At 45.4% G+C, this 14,011-nt stretch overlaps 1 long non-coding RNA gene across 1 annotated transcript in view; it reads right to left on the reverse strand.

The window, feature by feature from the left end:
* Positions 1-14,011, reverse strand: part of LOC119953492 — a 42,037-nt gene that overhangs the window by 11,197 nt on the left and 16,829 nt on the right. Inside the window, exon 2 of the long non-coding RNA XR_005458035.1 lies at positions 8,377-8,549. This is a non-coding gene — a long non-coding RNA (uncharacterized LOC119953492). The remainder of the gene's footprint in view (positions 1-8,376; positions 8,550-14,011) is intronic.

Genomic DNA, 14,011 nt, shown 5'->3' on the forward strand with positions numbered 1-14,011 from the left:
CTGTGGGATCAGGAACAGTATTGGTGCAAATGTAAGCTGAAGGCCTGAGAATCATTGCCTATGTGAGCAGATCTTTAATAAATGTGGAGAGGAGATATTCTCAGACAGAGGCGGCACAGTGGTTAGCACTGCTGCCTCACAGCACCAGGGATCCAGGTTCGATTCCGAACTCAGGTGACTGTGTGGAGTTTGCACATTCTTCCCATGTCTGCGTGGGTTTCCTCAGGTGCTCCAGTTTCTTCCCCAGTCCAAAAATGTTCAGGTTAGGTGACTTGGCCAAGCTAAATCACCCCTTAGGATGAGGTTTCAGGAATAGAGCAGGGGATTGGGCCTAGTGGTCTTTCGAAGGGTCGGTTCAGACTCGATGGGCCGAATGGCCTCCTTCTGAACTGTAAGGATTCTAAGCTTCGAAGAAAAAGAGACCCTCATATTGGTGTGGGCATGTGAGAAATTCCATGCGTACTTTCTCGGCATTGAGATTGAATTAGTGATCACAAGCCGTTAGAGATGATTTATTCTTTGACGGAGGATCAAACACACAGATCCTTACTAGAGAAGGAAGCTGAATCACTTGTGTGGTCTGTGACAGTTCACGCTACACCCAGAGCAATGATAACTAGCGAGATTGAAAGAGAGTCAGACAAAAGTCCAGAATTGGATGACATCAGACAAAGAATCCCAGCTGGAAACTGGGAAAAGTGCCCATTCATGGAGTACATTGCTATGCGAGATGAATTGTGCAAAATTGGGAAGGGTACTCTCAGAGGCAACAAACTTGTCGTGCCACAAAAGTTTAGGCCCAGACTGGTGACACTAGGGAGTCACTTGGGAACAGTTGGAACTAAGCAAATCTTACAAACCAAAGTATAGTGCCAAGGATGGAGAAATACATGAAGCAGTTTGTAAAATCATGTAATACATATTAACTTTCAGTAGACCCAATCCACCAGAATCAGTATACAGAACATTGTTACTGGCTTCACATGGATCGATGTATTAGTGGACGTCTTATGCTCAAGTCCATTAGAAGAGTCCATGCTAGTGGTGATTGACTACTCCAGCCATTACTATGAGTATGTTGTGATGAAGTTTCCAACAGCAGAGAAAATGGTGGCTGCATTGGCTGAAATATTTGCAAGGCATGGTCTACCAGTCACATTATTCAGGGAATTGACCACAATTCATTTCACAGACCTTTGCAGATTACATGCAATTCATAGGCATTCACTGTCTCGGAGTAACCCCTGAATGGGGAATTGGGATGACAAAACCAATCCTCAGAGAAACGGATGAGGATTGCACAGGCTGAGGGCAAAGTTTGGAAGAAGGCGTTTCTGTCATATGCGGCCATGTGTAGAGCAACACCACAAACTACGACCCAGTTGAACTGCTACTTGGATGAAAAATACAAACCAAGATGCCAGAGCTGAGGGACATCAATATTAATTCTGAGGTTTCAGATCATGATGCAGAGCCAAAAGGTACTGCAAGGTTTTATGAAGATTACAATCCGGTGTGATGCCAGGTGATGCAGTACAGTTGAAATGGGAAGAGTCCGAGTAAGATGGATACACCATTTTACCCTTAGCTATACATTGTAATTGCCAAGAAGGGAAACGGTGTGGCAATGAAGTTGCAAGAAGGAATACTGCATGACAGAAATTCTTAATTTGTCACAAAGTATCATGGTGATAAAGACATAGCAGCAGATGAAACATATGTAGGGGCTGAGGTGAAGCTGACATCCAGCATTCCTGAAATCCAAGCCAACAATGCTAATGGCAGGCAGACAGACAACTTGCTATCCAGAAGGAAAAACATTTGGTTCCAGAGATAATGACCACACTTCTTAACCCTGATGCAATGACCAGAGTTCTTGAGACAGCAGACAGACCATGACGTGGGACGAGACCACCAAAGCAGTGTGAAGATTTTCTATGATTTAGATACAGAACATAAAATTGGAAATCAGTTTGGAGCAATGATTTGGGTTATAAAACAACATGATTTTCTGTTCATAAAAAGAAAATCTAGACACAAAACACATGCCTATTCGATTTGGAAGTTCCTGTTTGTGATGTTTACAGGGACATGAGAATGCAATCGGATTGGAGCATTAAAGAGCATCAATTTATATGCTGATGATTACCACAAGGGATGCCACAGTTAAATAGTGAAAGAGAAATAACAGTTCGAGTAAGTGAAATATTGAACAAATGTCTGAAACTATATTCGACTGTGATGCACTGAACCAACTGACATTAAGAAATTAATTTACTCAGTGAGCTAGGGAAATAATGATTTGTTAAGTTTGTTTCCCAAATTTATTGCTGAATGTTTAGTAAGGGTTGGAGTCCAACCTACATACACCAAGCAGGAAAATCCATGGAAATGTTTTGGTCTCATAAAGGAGCGATGTAATGATGTTAGCTGATTATGTCTGTGGACTTGACCATGGTACTCGAATAAGGCACTGCAAGGTACAATCTTTATTACATATTGAGTCACCTGACCTGAGGGTTGAACATCGGATAGCACATGTTAGGGAGTTAGCCAACATGACAGATTAAATGATGTCGTTCTTGCGGTTAAATCTGACTTTTTGTTCTTTCAGCCTGAGATCTGACAGTTTCCTCTGCTTGAAGTTTCAGCTATTGATACTTGATAGGGTATAGAGGATTGACAATTTTATTGGCCTGTAGTTTTAGATTTAGGTTTATTGTCACGTGTACCGAGGTACAGTGAGAAGTATTGTTTTGCGTACAGTCCAGGCACATTGTTACATACATGAAAAACATAGGGCATATGGTAAATACATTAGACACAGACACTGGGTGAAGCATTCGGAGTATAGGGCCACAACATTAGAGAAGATGTGCAGAGAGATCAGTTCAGCCCATTAGAGGGCCATTCAGGAGTCTGGTAACAGTGGGGAAGAAGCTGTTTTTGAATCTGTTGGTGTTTGTTCTCAGACTTTTATATATCTTTTGCCCAAAAAACCTGGGTGGAAGGGGTCTTTGATTATGCTGCTCACTTTCCCAAGGCAGCGAGAGGTGTAGACAGTCAATGGATGGGAGGCAGGTTTACGTGATTGACTGGGCTGCAGTCACGACTCTCTGCAGTTTATTACGGTCTTGGGCCGAGCAGTTGCCATACTAAGCTGTGATGCAGGTTTTGTGAGAAAGTGGAAACTTATCAATGAATAACTTTTATTTAAACCCTTTTTTACATATCGTACTGTCAGTTTGGAGTGAATGAGCATGGAAGTGCCATAGCTTGACAAAGATGGCCACAAGGATGAGTGGGGGCCATACTTTGGCATAGCGTATGAGAGCACAGGGAATTGGCGGACATACCTTGGTATACCTTGGTATGGAGGTAGGTGGGAACATGAAGTGGCACAGATAGGGTATGGGAATGTGTGACGTGTAAGGGGATGCGAGGGATGAGGGGGTATAACTGGGCAAAGTCTGGGCAGCACGGTGGCCTAGTGGTTAGCATAGCTGCCTCACGGCGCTGAGGTCCCAGGTTCGATCCCGGCTCTGGGTCACTGTCCATGTGGAGTTTGCACATTCTCCCCGTGTCTGCGTGGGTTTCGCCCCACAACCCAAAAATGTGCAGAGTAGGTGGATTGGCCACACTAAATTGCCCCTTAATTGGAAAAAATAATTGGGTAATCTAAATTTAAAATAAATAAATAAATAAATAACTGGGCAAAGTCCCACAGTCCCAAGGGGGGCCTTTTAATCACCCAAATTGGCACCCAACAGTTTCTGTGGCTGCCTCTAGACTTTTTCCTGGGTTTGCAGGCCGGACTGCAGTCTGTGCCCTCACCCCCACAGTGAAATACCCATCTTTCTGGCACTTTCTCCCGAGGTGGAAAGGCAGAGTGGGAATTTTCCCAACTCCCAGTACCCACCTCAAGGATGAAAACCACTGTTATAACAGTGGTCCATTTTTAGTGTGAATACTGTCATGAATCAAGAGCATGAGACACATTGACAGTTGACAACCAAATTATTCAGTTTTCCCACCCTCCCACTTATAATGCATACACATATTGAAAAAGCAACACATTACTTTGAAGAGACTTCAAGAAAATCATGTTATGTCAGAGTTCAGATGATGGTTGTCAATAGTTCAAGTTTTGTTCTCAAGGTTTATGAAGTAATTTTATTTGTCATTCTGGACGTATTTACAAAAGCAAGACGAATGCATCTAATAATGTTTGTTGCAAAGGAATGGACACAGGCTAGTGCATTGTTCCAATCAGCGCCAAACATTTGACAGGAAAATTATCAGCCATTACTTTATATAATGCAAACATACATCCTATATTTTATCTCATGTGTTTGCAAGTCATGAAGAAGGTCTCAAATTAAATATTAAAAACTGAAGATTTGCACAGGCCAATAAAACAAAGTATATAATGAGTGTAGAATTAAACCACCAATCTATTAATGTTGTCTCCATCTCAATCAAGTACTTTCTGGAGATGGTAGAAGACTAGAAGTGGCACACAGTGTGATCTCAAATTCATCATTGAACCGTGGAAAGTTTTTTTCAAATTTTGAACAATATATTACTTAACCTGCACACTGACAGAGAGAACATTTAAGAATTTAAAACATACAATTTGTGTCTCAGTTTGTTAATGGTGTTATACATGGAATGGTGAGATTTTAAAAATTAATTTAGTACTCCATACAAATTAATTTAAGGGAGCCAGAAATCACCACAGTCCTGTACTTTAGTGTGTTTTCCTTGAAAGAAACAACCTGTATTCACATTGAACTTTTAACATAATAAATGGCTCACAATAACAGTATTAGAAAACAAGATATGACACCATGTCACATTAGAAGATATTAGGATAGATGACCAAAGACAAAGAGATGTTTTTTGAGGAGTGTCTTAAAGAAGAAAAGTGAGTTAGAGAGGCAGAGGCATTTAGGGAAGAAATTTCAGTGCTTTGGAAATCAAGAACATCCAGCAGATAGTGATGCTGTTGAGATCCTGACTAATATTTTTTTTTAAACTTATGGGACAAATGCAACAAGTGGCAAGATAAGTTAGCACTTTTCTTAATCTCTAAGATCTGCATTTCATTTCAGTCTATATCATTAGAATGAACTTCTCCAAAGTTCTTGGTGATTTTAATAATGGCAACATTAAGTCTTCAGTTGCCACAAATTGACACTCTTGATTTGACAAAATATATCAACAGTTAGAAGTGAACTATTTGCATTATTGCAGAGGGGATTATAGAGTTATTGTGACAGAAGGGATCTTTACCTTGCCTTTGGTGAATGCAATGACAATCCATGAGTGCTTGGTACAATGATCTGATGGGTTGTTTTTAAATTTTGGCACAAAATGGCCAGGTAGTGGGCAGAACATGTGTCTCTTGCCATCACTGCTGCTGTGAGACCCAAGCCATTTTGAGGCCCAGGTCTAATTTGCATTGGGATATATAGGACCAATATAGGACCTGTTCGTGTATTAAATCTGGCCTTCCATCTGAAATAGGCAGGCACTCTATCCACCTATCTTAAGGCCCCTGATATGATTGTGGTGACTGCTTTACTGGGTAAATAGGCAAACCCAATACCAGGTTATTAGTGCTGCATTACACCAGGTAGTTGCAGTTAAAATTAACCCAAATATACAAAATAGGAAATGTTCATTCCTTGGCAATTGACAAACACAAATCCATTGCATTGTTATTCTTTCATCACAGTGTCTGTATTTGTGGCAGAAGGAACAAAAGTGTTCTCTCTTTAATAAGTGTCCTTTCACCTTCGGTACCTGGATTTTAGTCTAACCTTGAGGGTATTATAAAAGTTTATTTTTCTCTGCCTACCCACAAACTTCCATCATAGAATCTGATGCTACCAACAAGAAGTTAAAAAGAAAAATCCCTGAACGCAAATGATGGCCAAAAGGGGAAATGGCAACTGCAAATGTTAACCAGTCCTTTTTTGATGATATTTGTGATCTTTATACAAAAAAGTGTTTTTATATATTTTCTTAAGCTTTCTGAAATGGTACTATTGTTTTTAATTCTGTGTAATTCAAAATCATTAAGAAAATTTAATTATTTAGAAATCAATATTCCGAAGTAGTAGACAGTTTCATACTTCAATTTTATGTCTATGATATGAATGATAGATAGATGTGTCAATATGTTAGGTCCAAACTGAGGGATGTTCTTCCACATAATATTTCAAATTCTTGCCGTAAATCTGACTTTTGTCAACATGGAAAGTGTTTATGAAGAAAACTGCCCCATTGTTTTGCCTATGTTTACTTTCTGTTCTGACGCTGAGTCCAAAGGTCTGAACTGGTTTTATGAAAAATATCACAATATTATTCACATGCTGTGATATTTTCTGCTGTGTGGTGGAAATCCTGCTCTGAAATGTAGACTTAAATATTGCTATATTCTTTATTATTATCAGTTAAAAGTGTGAATTTTTCAGTTACATTTGTTTATATGAATCGGTCCGTTTGTACAATTCTTTTAGTGGTTTAAGCTTTTTATAGTTGATATTTTGCCAAATTTGCGCTGTCTACAATGTTATTGTTTTGTGTGTTTCTCTGTATACGGTACTTTGCTGTTATGTGAGGTTTTTTTCTGATATGCCTTGTTCACGATGTTTGAATACATTAATTTTATCTTTGTTTCCCCTGTCCCTGACGTTTGACTTTATTGTGAATCTCAGATTAATAGAGACATTTGCTCATGACATTGAACATTTTTTATACTTAGCAAAATATTTCATCAATTATACAATAGTCACGAGCTGAAATGTGCTTTGAGGATGATACTTTAAACTTTTTTTCAAGAAAAGACATATACAACTAGTTTGTTATTTCTCTTCAATGATTATTATTTTGGGAAAATGTTAGAACATAAAAAGAGTACTTTCTGTATTGTGATATATTGGCAGGTATCAAGCTGGTGCAGTGCCCATATACTCACAGTTTGTCAGCAAAGGTTGGCGGATAGTAATCAAGAATGGAAATGCTGACTTTTTTATATTTTCAGGCCCTGGGTCACTAAAAGCAATTATAATAATATTCCTAATATGACCCTCTTCGATGAGGAACAAGTCTAGGACTTTCCTGCTATGCACGGCTTTGGAAGCGCATTTACCATTTGAGCTATCAGAGGAATGAAGGCAGAAATGTTAAAACTTTAACTGACATCACAGTGGTGCAGCCTAAACCATTGACGCACACTCATATTGTTCAGTAGAGTGGTAAGTAAAAGTTCTTCCCATTAATGTTTCCACTTGGGGACATTATAATCAGAGATATATTTTCATTAATAAAAATTGAAAGGTCTGCCACAAATAGGTGTAGAATAGGTGGATTGGCCATGATCAATGAACGGGGTTGTAGGGATAGGGCAGGGGAGTGGGCCTAAATAAAATGCTCTTTTGGAGGGTTGCTGTTGACATGATGGGCCGAATGGCCCCCTTCTGCACTGCAGGGATTCTATGGATTCGATGAAATGTATCTCTGTACCCGGTTTAAAAGAGCCATTGTTTACAGAATAAGTTTCCTACGCATTATCTTTTATATAATATATAATTATGGAAAGTCGATGCCAAAATTGTTGTGCAAGTAGGGAAATCTCTCTTCCTACAACTAAAAATAAATACTTGCCATATCATGCACTCTACAAAACTCCCAAGGGGAAATTTTGTAAAGTACTAAAAATTCTCCAAGGGTAACAGGAAATAAAATCTCAAAAATATTCATGTATTCTCACGTTCATCCCAGGCCTGCTGTTCTCTACTTTCTCCCTTTTTATAAAATCCATTCTACCCTTGTTGTGCTTTACTTCTCCATAAATGATGGAATATAACAGTGAGGAGTTGTTTCTCTCGCATCTTGATCTTCAACATATGCACTTAATATTATTCTCTTTGGGTGGGATTTTCCCTTCTCCTCAGGGAGTCAGCCAAAGGCCCTTGACCACCCATAGAGATGATAACCAACAGCTACACACATGGAGCGATCCTCCCAGATGACACGGGAGTGTCCAACTGATCCCAATCACCTCTGCCTGTAACCCCATCACCTCCACACACTGAGAAGTATGCACCTGCCCCACAGCAGTAGACCCAAAGCCGATTGGGACCATCCAACTTTCAGCCCTCCAAAGGATGCCCGCCAAAGCACACAACATGGCTAGAAGTCAGCAAGCTTCCCCTCATCCACTGTCGATGTGAGGCAAGCATCAAGATATAGCAGCAGGGCTCGGAAGATCAAGAAATAGAAGTAGCACAACTTGGCACAGCACTATGTATATACTCTCCACCTATGTAAATACAATTGCACCCATTCCACATCTCTTGTGTGTACCTCCTCTGTTTGTTGAGTTGTGTTGTGGATTATTAGGGGATCACACCATGTTGCCTACTCCTACTTATCACTGATCTTGCATCATGTGCCTGTGGTCCATGTTGCATGAAGCCATGTCGTCGCAATATGTGTTTCTTCACAGTTCCTCTCTGACATCAGTGATGTATCACCTTCTGTGAAAAAAGTGCTTATGTGAGACATGTTGTTGACAAGCATTATGAGTACAAATGGTGTCCTTTCTTGGTTATGTAAGATGGGGCTCATGTTGTCCCCTGACTTGTCTGCTTTGTGGAAAGCTGAAGGTGTAGTTTACAAGGAAATATAGGTGCACATGGAGAAGGGTGTTCTCTGTCATCACTGAGGGTCTGCAATCTTAAAGGACATACTCCAAGGTCATACCCACTCTTCTCTGTTTTCACGTTCTCCTCATTGTTGCATCGTTGAAATGAAATGAAAAAAAAAAGAAAATCGCTTATTGTCACGAGTAGGCTTCAATGAAGATACTGTGAAGAGCCCCTAGCCGCCACATTCCGGTGCCTGTCCGGGGAGGCTGGTACGGGAATCGAACCGTGCTGCTGGCCTGCTTGGTCTGCTTTAAAAGCCAGCGATTTAGCCTGGTGAGCTAAACCATGAAGACATGAGTTAGCAGCAGACTACAAAGGTTCCTTTTCTGTCACTGACTAGTGAGTGGCTTGCTTAAAGTAAGGGCACCTATTAGCCAATACAATCGGGGATGGTTTAGCACAGGGCTAAAAAGCTGGCTTTTAAAGCAGACCAAGACAGGCCAGCAGCACAGTTCAATTCCCGTACCAGCCTCCCCGAACAGGCGCCGGAATATGGCGACTGGGGGCTTTTCACAGTAACTTCATTTGAAGGCTACTTGTTACAATAAGCGAATTTCATTTCAATCATGGCCATGGTTATGAACACTCTTAGTGTCACAGTATCCTTCCCATACCCTCCTTTCCCCATCTTAGTAGACCTCCTGCAATGAGATGGAATTGGCCAGACATTTGGATGACCTGCATTTATTCCAATTCACATATAATTAATTCAGTGGACTGAACAGTGTTATGACACCTGGGCTAGGGTGCAGTCAGTTCCAGCCCCCCTTGACCCGAGAAAAGGAATTTGTGGAATGTCTATGAGATGGCGTTTTTGGAGAAGCTTGTGGTACAGCCCACTAGGGAACAAGCAATTCTGGATTTGGTGATGTGAAATGAGACAGACCTGATTAGGGAACTTAAGGTGAAGGAACTTTTAGGGAGCAGTGACCACAATATGATAGAATTTACCCTGCAATTTGAGAGGGAGAAGCTAGAATCGGATGTAATGGTATTACAATTGAATGAAAGTTACTACAAAGACATGAGGGAGGAGCTGGCCAAAGTTGATTGGAAGAGGAGCCTAGCAGGGAAGACAGTGGAACAGCAATGGCATGCGTTTTTGGGGGTTATTTGTGAGGCACAAAAGAAATTCATCCCAAGGAGGAGGAAACATGCTAAGGGGCAGATGAGGCATCCATGGCTTACGAGGGAAGTCAAGGACATCATAAAAGCAAAAGTAAAAGCATACAAGGGCGGGTACCGGCGTGGGAACAGACACTGGAGAGGTTCCCCCTGGTGCTGTATGGAGGGAACCAGGAGCGGGGCCGTAAAACAAGCAATTGCAGGGAGGAAGACAGAGCGGGTCCGGGAGGACAAAATGGCGGCAGGCGTGGATCGGGAAGCATGGGCCCAGTGGGCCAGAGAGCAGTAAGACTTCTGAGGAGCTGTTTCGTGGAGCTAAAATCGGAGATGCTGGCCCCTATGAAGGCCTCCATGGAAAAGATGGTGGAGGTCCAGAAGGCACAGGAGAAGGCGATCAAGGAGGTGGAGAGGAAGGTGTCTGAGAACGAGGACGGGATCCTGGGCCTGGCGGTCAGGGTGGAGGTGCACGAGGCCTTACACAAGAGATGGCAGGAGAGGCTGGATGACCTGGAATACAGGTCTCGGAGTCACAATCTGCGGATCCTGGGCCTCCCTGAAGGTGTGGAGGGGGCGGACGCAAGCACGTATGTAACTACGATGCTGGGGACGCTGATGGGCGCGGGGGCCTTTCTGCGGCCCTTGGAACTGGACGTGGCGCATAGGGTACTCGCCAGGAAGCCTAGGGCGAACGAACCACCGAGGGCGATGGTGATAAGGTTCCACCGCTTCACAGACAGGGAGCGGGTCCTGCGGTGGGCAAACAAGGAGCGGAGCAGCAAGTAGGAGAACGGCGAGATTCACATTTACCAGGACTTGGGAGCTGAGCTGGCAAGGAGGCGTGTGGGTTTCAACTGAGCCAAGGCGGTTCTCCACAGCAAAGGGGTGAAGTTTGGGCTCCTGCACCCGGCGAGACTTTGGGTAATGTACCAGGACAGGCACCATTATTTTGATACGCCGGATGAGACGTGGACATTCATTGGACATGAAAAGCTGGACTTGAACTAAGGGGCAGCTGCACGTGGGTGAAATGCATTGGCGGGGATGTGTAATCGGTGGTTGGCCTGGTGTAAGACTATTTGTAGAATTTAAGTTTGTTTGCTTCTCCGTTATTGTTTTTTGTTTCGGGGGCGGGGTGACGCGGGCTGTGTTGTCCGGCGCTCGGGAAGGATCCGGATGGCACTTTCCCTCTTACCCTGTGGGGGAGGGCCCAGAAGAGGAGACAATAGTAAGTTTGGATATAGAGGTGGGAGCGGCCGGGGTCAGCATGGGTCAGCTGACTTGCGGAAGCGCAATGGGGGGGAAATCAGTGCTGAGCGGGTGCTTGGCGGGGGGGGGGGGGGAGGGAGGGGTGCTGCTTTGCTGACTGAAGGGGAGCCAGTTGTTGGGGATGGATGGAGAGTTGGGCTGGGGGCCTCCGTTGGGGGGGCTGGAGTGAGCGGGGGACGCGGGCACGTGGCTGCCTGAAAAAGGGACATGAGTAGTCGGTGGGGGGGGGGGGGGGGGGGGGGGGGGCTGGGGTCAATCCCCCGTCCAGGCTGATCATGTGGAATGTGAGGGGCCTGAACGGGCCAGTCAAGAGGTCCCGCGTGTTCTTGCATCTAAAGGGGTTGAAGGCAGACGTGGCTATGTTGCAGTTAAAACTCGCTGACCAGACGAGGTTCAGTTGAGGATGGGTGGGCCAGATGTTCCACTCGGGGCGAGACTCAAAGACCAGATGCGTGGCAATTTTGGTGAGTAAATGGGTGGCGTTTGAAGCAGGGAGCATTGTGGCGGACAAGGGAGGTAGGTACATAATGGTGAGTGGCAAGTTACACGGGGCCCGGGCGGTGTTGGTGAACGTATATGCCCCGAACTGGGATGATGCGGAGTTCATGAGGCGCATGCTGGGTAAGATCCCGGACCTGGAGTCAAGTTACTTGATTATGGGGGGGGGGGGGGGGGGGGGGGGGACATTAATACTGTCTTGGACCCGGCGTTGGACCGGTCTAAGTCCAGGTCGGGAAAGAGGCCGGGGGCGATCAGGGCCCTGTGGGGCCCCGATTGAGTTGGAGGAGGTAGTTAAGGAGCTGACAAGTATGCAGGGGGCGTGGACCCGTGGAGATTTGGGCGGCCAAGGGCAAAGGAGTTCTCCTTTTTCTCCCACGTCCATAAAGTCTACTCGCGGATTGACTTTTTTGTGCTGAGCAGGGTGTTAATCCCGAGGGTGGAGAGGGCTAAGTATTCGGCCATTGCATTCTCGGACCGTGCCCAGCATTGGGTGGACCTGCGACTGGGGGCGGAGTGGGGGCAGCATCCTCTCTGGAGACTGGATGTGGGGCTGCTGGCGGAAGAAGAGGTGTGTGGGCGGGTAAGGAGGAGCATTCAGGACTGTGACAACGAATGACACGGGGGAGGGGCAGCATGGTAGCATGGTGGTTAGCATAAATGCTTCACAGCTCCAGGGTCCCAGGTTCGATTCCCGGCTGGGTCACTGTCTGTGTGGAGTCTGCACGTCCTCCCCATGTGTGCGTGGGTTTCCTCCGGGTGCTCCGGTTTCCTCCCACAGTCCAAAGATGTGCGGGTCAGGTGGATTGGCCATGCTAAATTGACCGTAGTGTCCTAAAAAGTAAGGTTAAGGGGGAGGGGTTGTTGGGTTACGTGGGTTTGAGTAGGGTGATCATTGCTCGGCACAGCATTGAGGGCCGAAGGGCCTGTTCTGTGCTGTACTGTTCTAAGTCTTCTAAGTCTAAGGTAACAGCGCCAGCGGTTTGGGAGGCTATGAAGGCAGTCCTCAGGTGGGAGTTAATCTTTATTAGGTCCCACAGAGAGAAGAGGGAGAGGGCGAAGAGGGAGAGGTTGGTGGGAGAGATACTTAGGGTGGACAGGAGGTACACGGAGGCCCCCGAGGGGGACTGCTAAAGGAGCACTGGAAATTACAGGCGGAGTTCAATTTGCTGACCACGGGAAGGCGGAGGCACAGTTGAGGAAAGTGAAAGGGGCAGTCTACGAGTATGGGGAGAAGGCAAGTAGGATGCTGGCGCACCAACTGCGCAGGAGGGAGGTGGCCAGGGAGAGCGGGATAAGGAAGGTAACACGTTGTTAAGCCCAGAGAGGATCAATGAAGTCTTCAAGGAGTTCTACGGGAAGCTATACGAGTCAGAACCCCCGAGGGGAGGGGAAGGGATGAAGCAATTTATGGTTCGGCAGAGGTTCCCAAGGGTGGTGAGGAGCGGGTGGAGGGATGGGGGCCCCGATTGAGTTGGAGGAGGTAGTTAAGGGGCTGACAAGTATGCAGTTGGGCAAGGCCCCGGATCCAGACGGCTTCCCTGTAGAATTTTATAAGAAGTTCTCGGAGCTACTGAGCCTACTCCTGCTTAGAACCTTTAACGAGGTGAAGGAGAGAGGAGCCTTCCCCCCCGACGATATCGCAGGCATTGATCTCGCTCATTTTGAAGGGGGAGAAGGATCCGCTCCAATGTGGATCCTACAGGCCGATATCGCTCCTGAATGTAGATGCCTAATTGCTGGCAAAAATTCTGGCCACCAGAATAGAGGACTAGTGTCCCGGGAGTGATCGAGGAGGACCAGACGGGTTTCGTTAAGGGCAGGCAACTGAACACAAATGTGAGGAGGCTCCTGAATATTATTATGATGCCCTTGGAGGGGGGAGTACGTAGAAGTAGTGGCTGCAATGGATGCAGAGAAGGCCTTTGATAAGGTGGAGTGGGAGTACCTGTGGGAGGTGTTAGGTAGGTTTGGATTTGGGGAGGGATTCATAGGCTGGGTCAAGCTACTGTATCAGGCTCCCGTAGCGAGCATGTCCACAAACCGGCTGAGGTTGGAGTATTTCAGGTTGCACCAAGGGACGAGGCAGGGGTGCCCCCTGTCCCCGTTGCTATTTGCCCTGGCAATTGAGCCGTTGGCCATAGCGCTCAGGACTTCAAGGAACTGGAGGGGGTGTCCGGGGGGGAGGAGCACCAGGTTTGCCTCTACGCGGATGACCTGCTGTTGTATATTTCCGACCCGCTAGAGGGGATGGTGGAGGTCATGCAGATACTAGGGGACTTTGGGAGCTTCTCGGGTTACAAGTTGAACGTGGGGAAAAGTGAGCTGTTTGTAATTCATGCTAGGGGTCAGGAGGAGAGACTGGGGGAGCTCCCGCTCAAGATAGTGGAGAGGCGCTTTCT

The sequence above is a fragment of the Scyliorhinus canicula genome, chromosome 18, assembly GCF_902713615.1.
Source record: "Scyliorhinus canicula chromosome 18, sScyCan1.1, whole genome shotgun sequence".
Taxonomy (NCBI): Eukaryota; Metazoa; Chordata; class Chondrichthyes; order Carcharhiniformes; family Scyliorhinidae; genus Scyliorhinus; species Scyliorhinus canicula.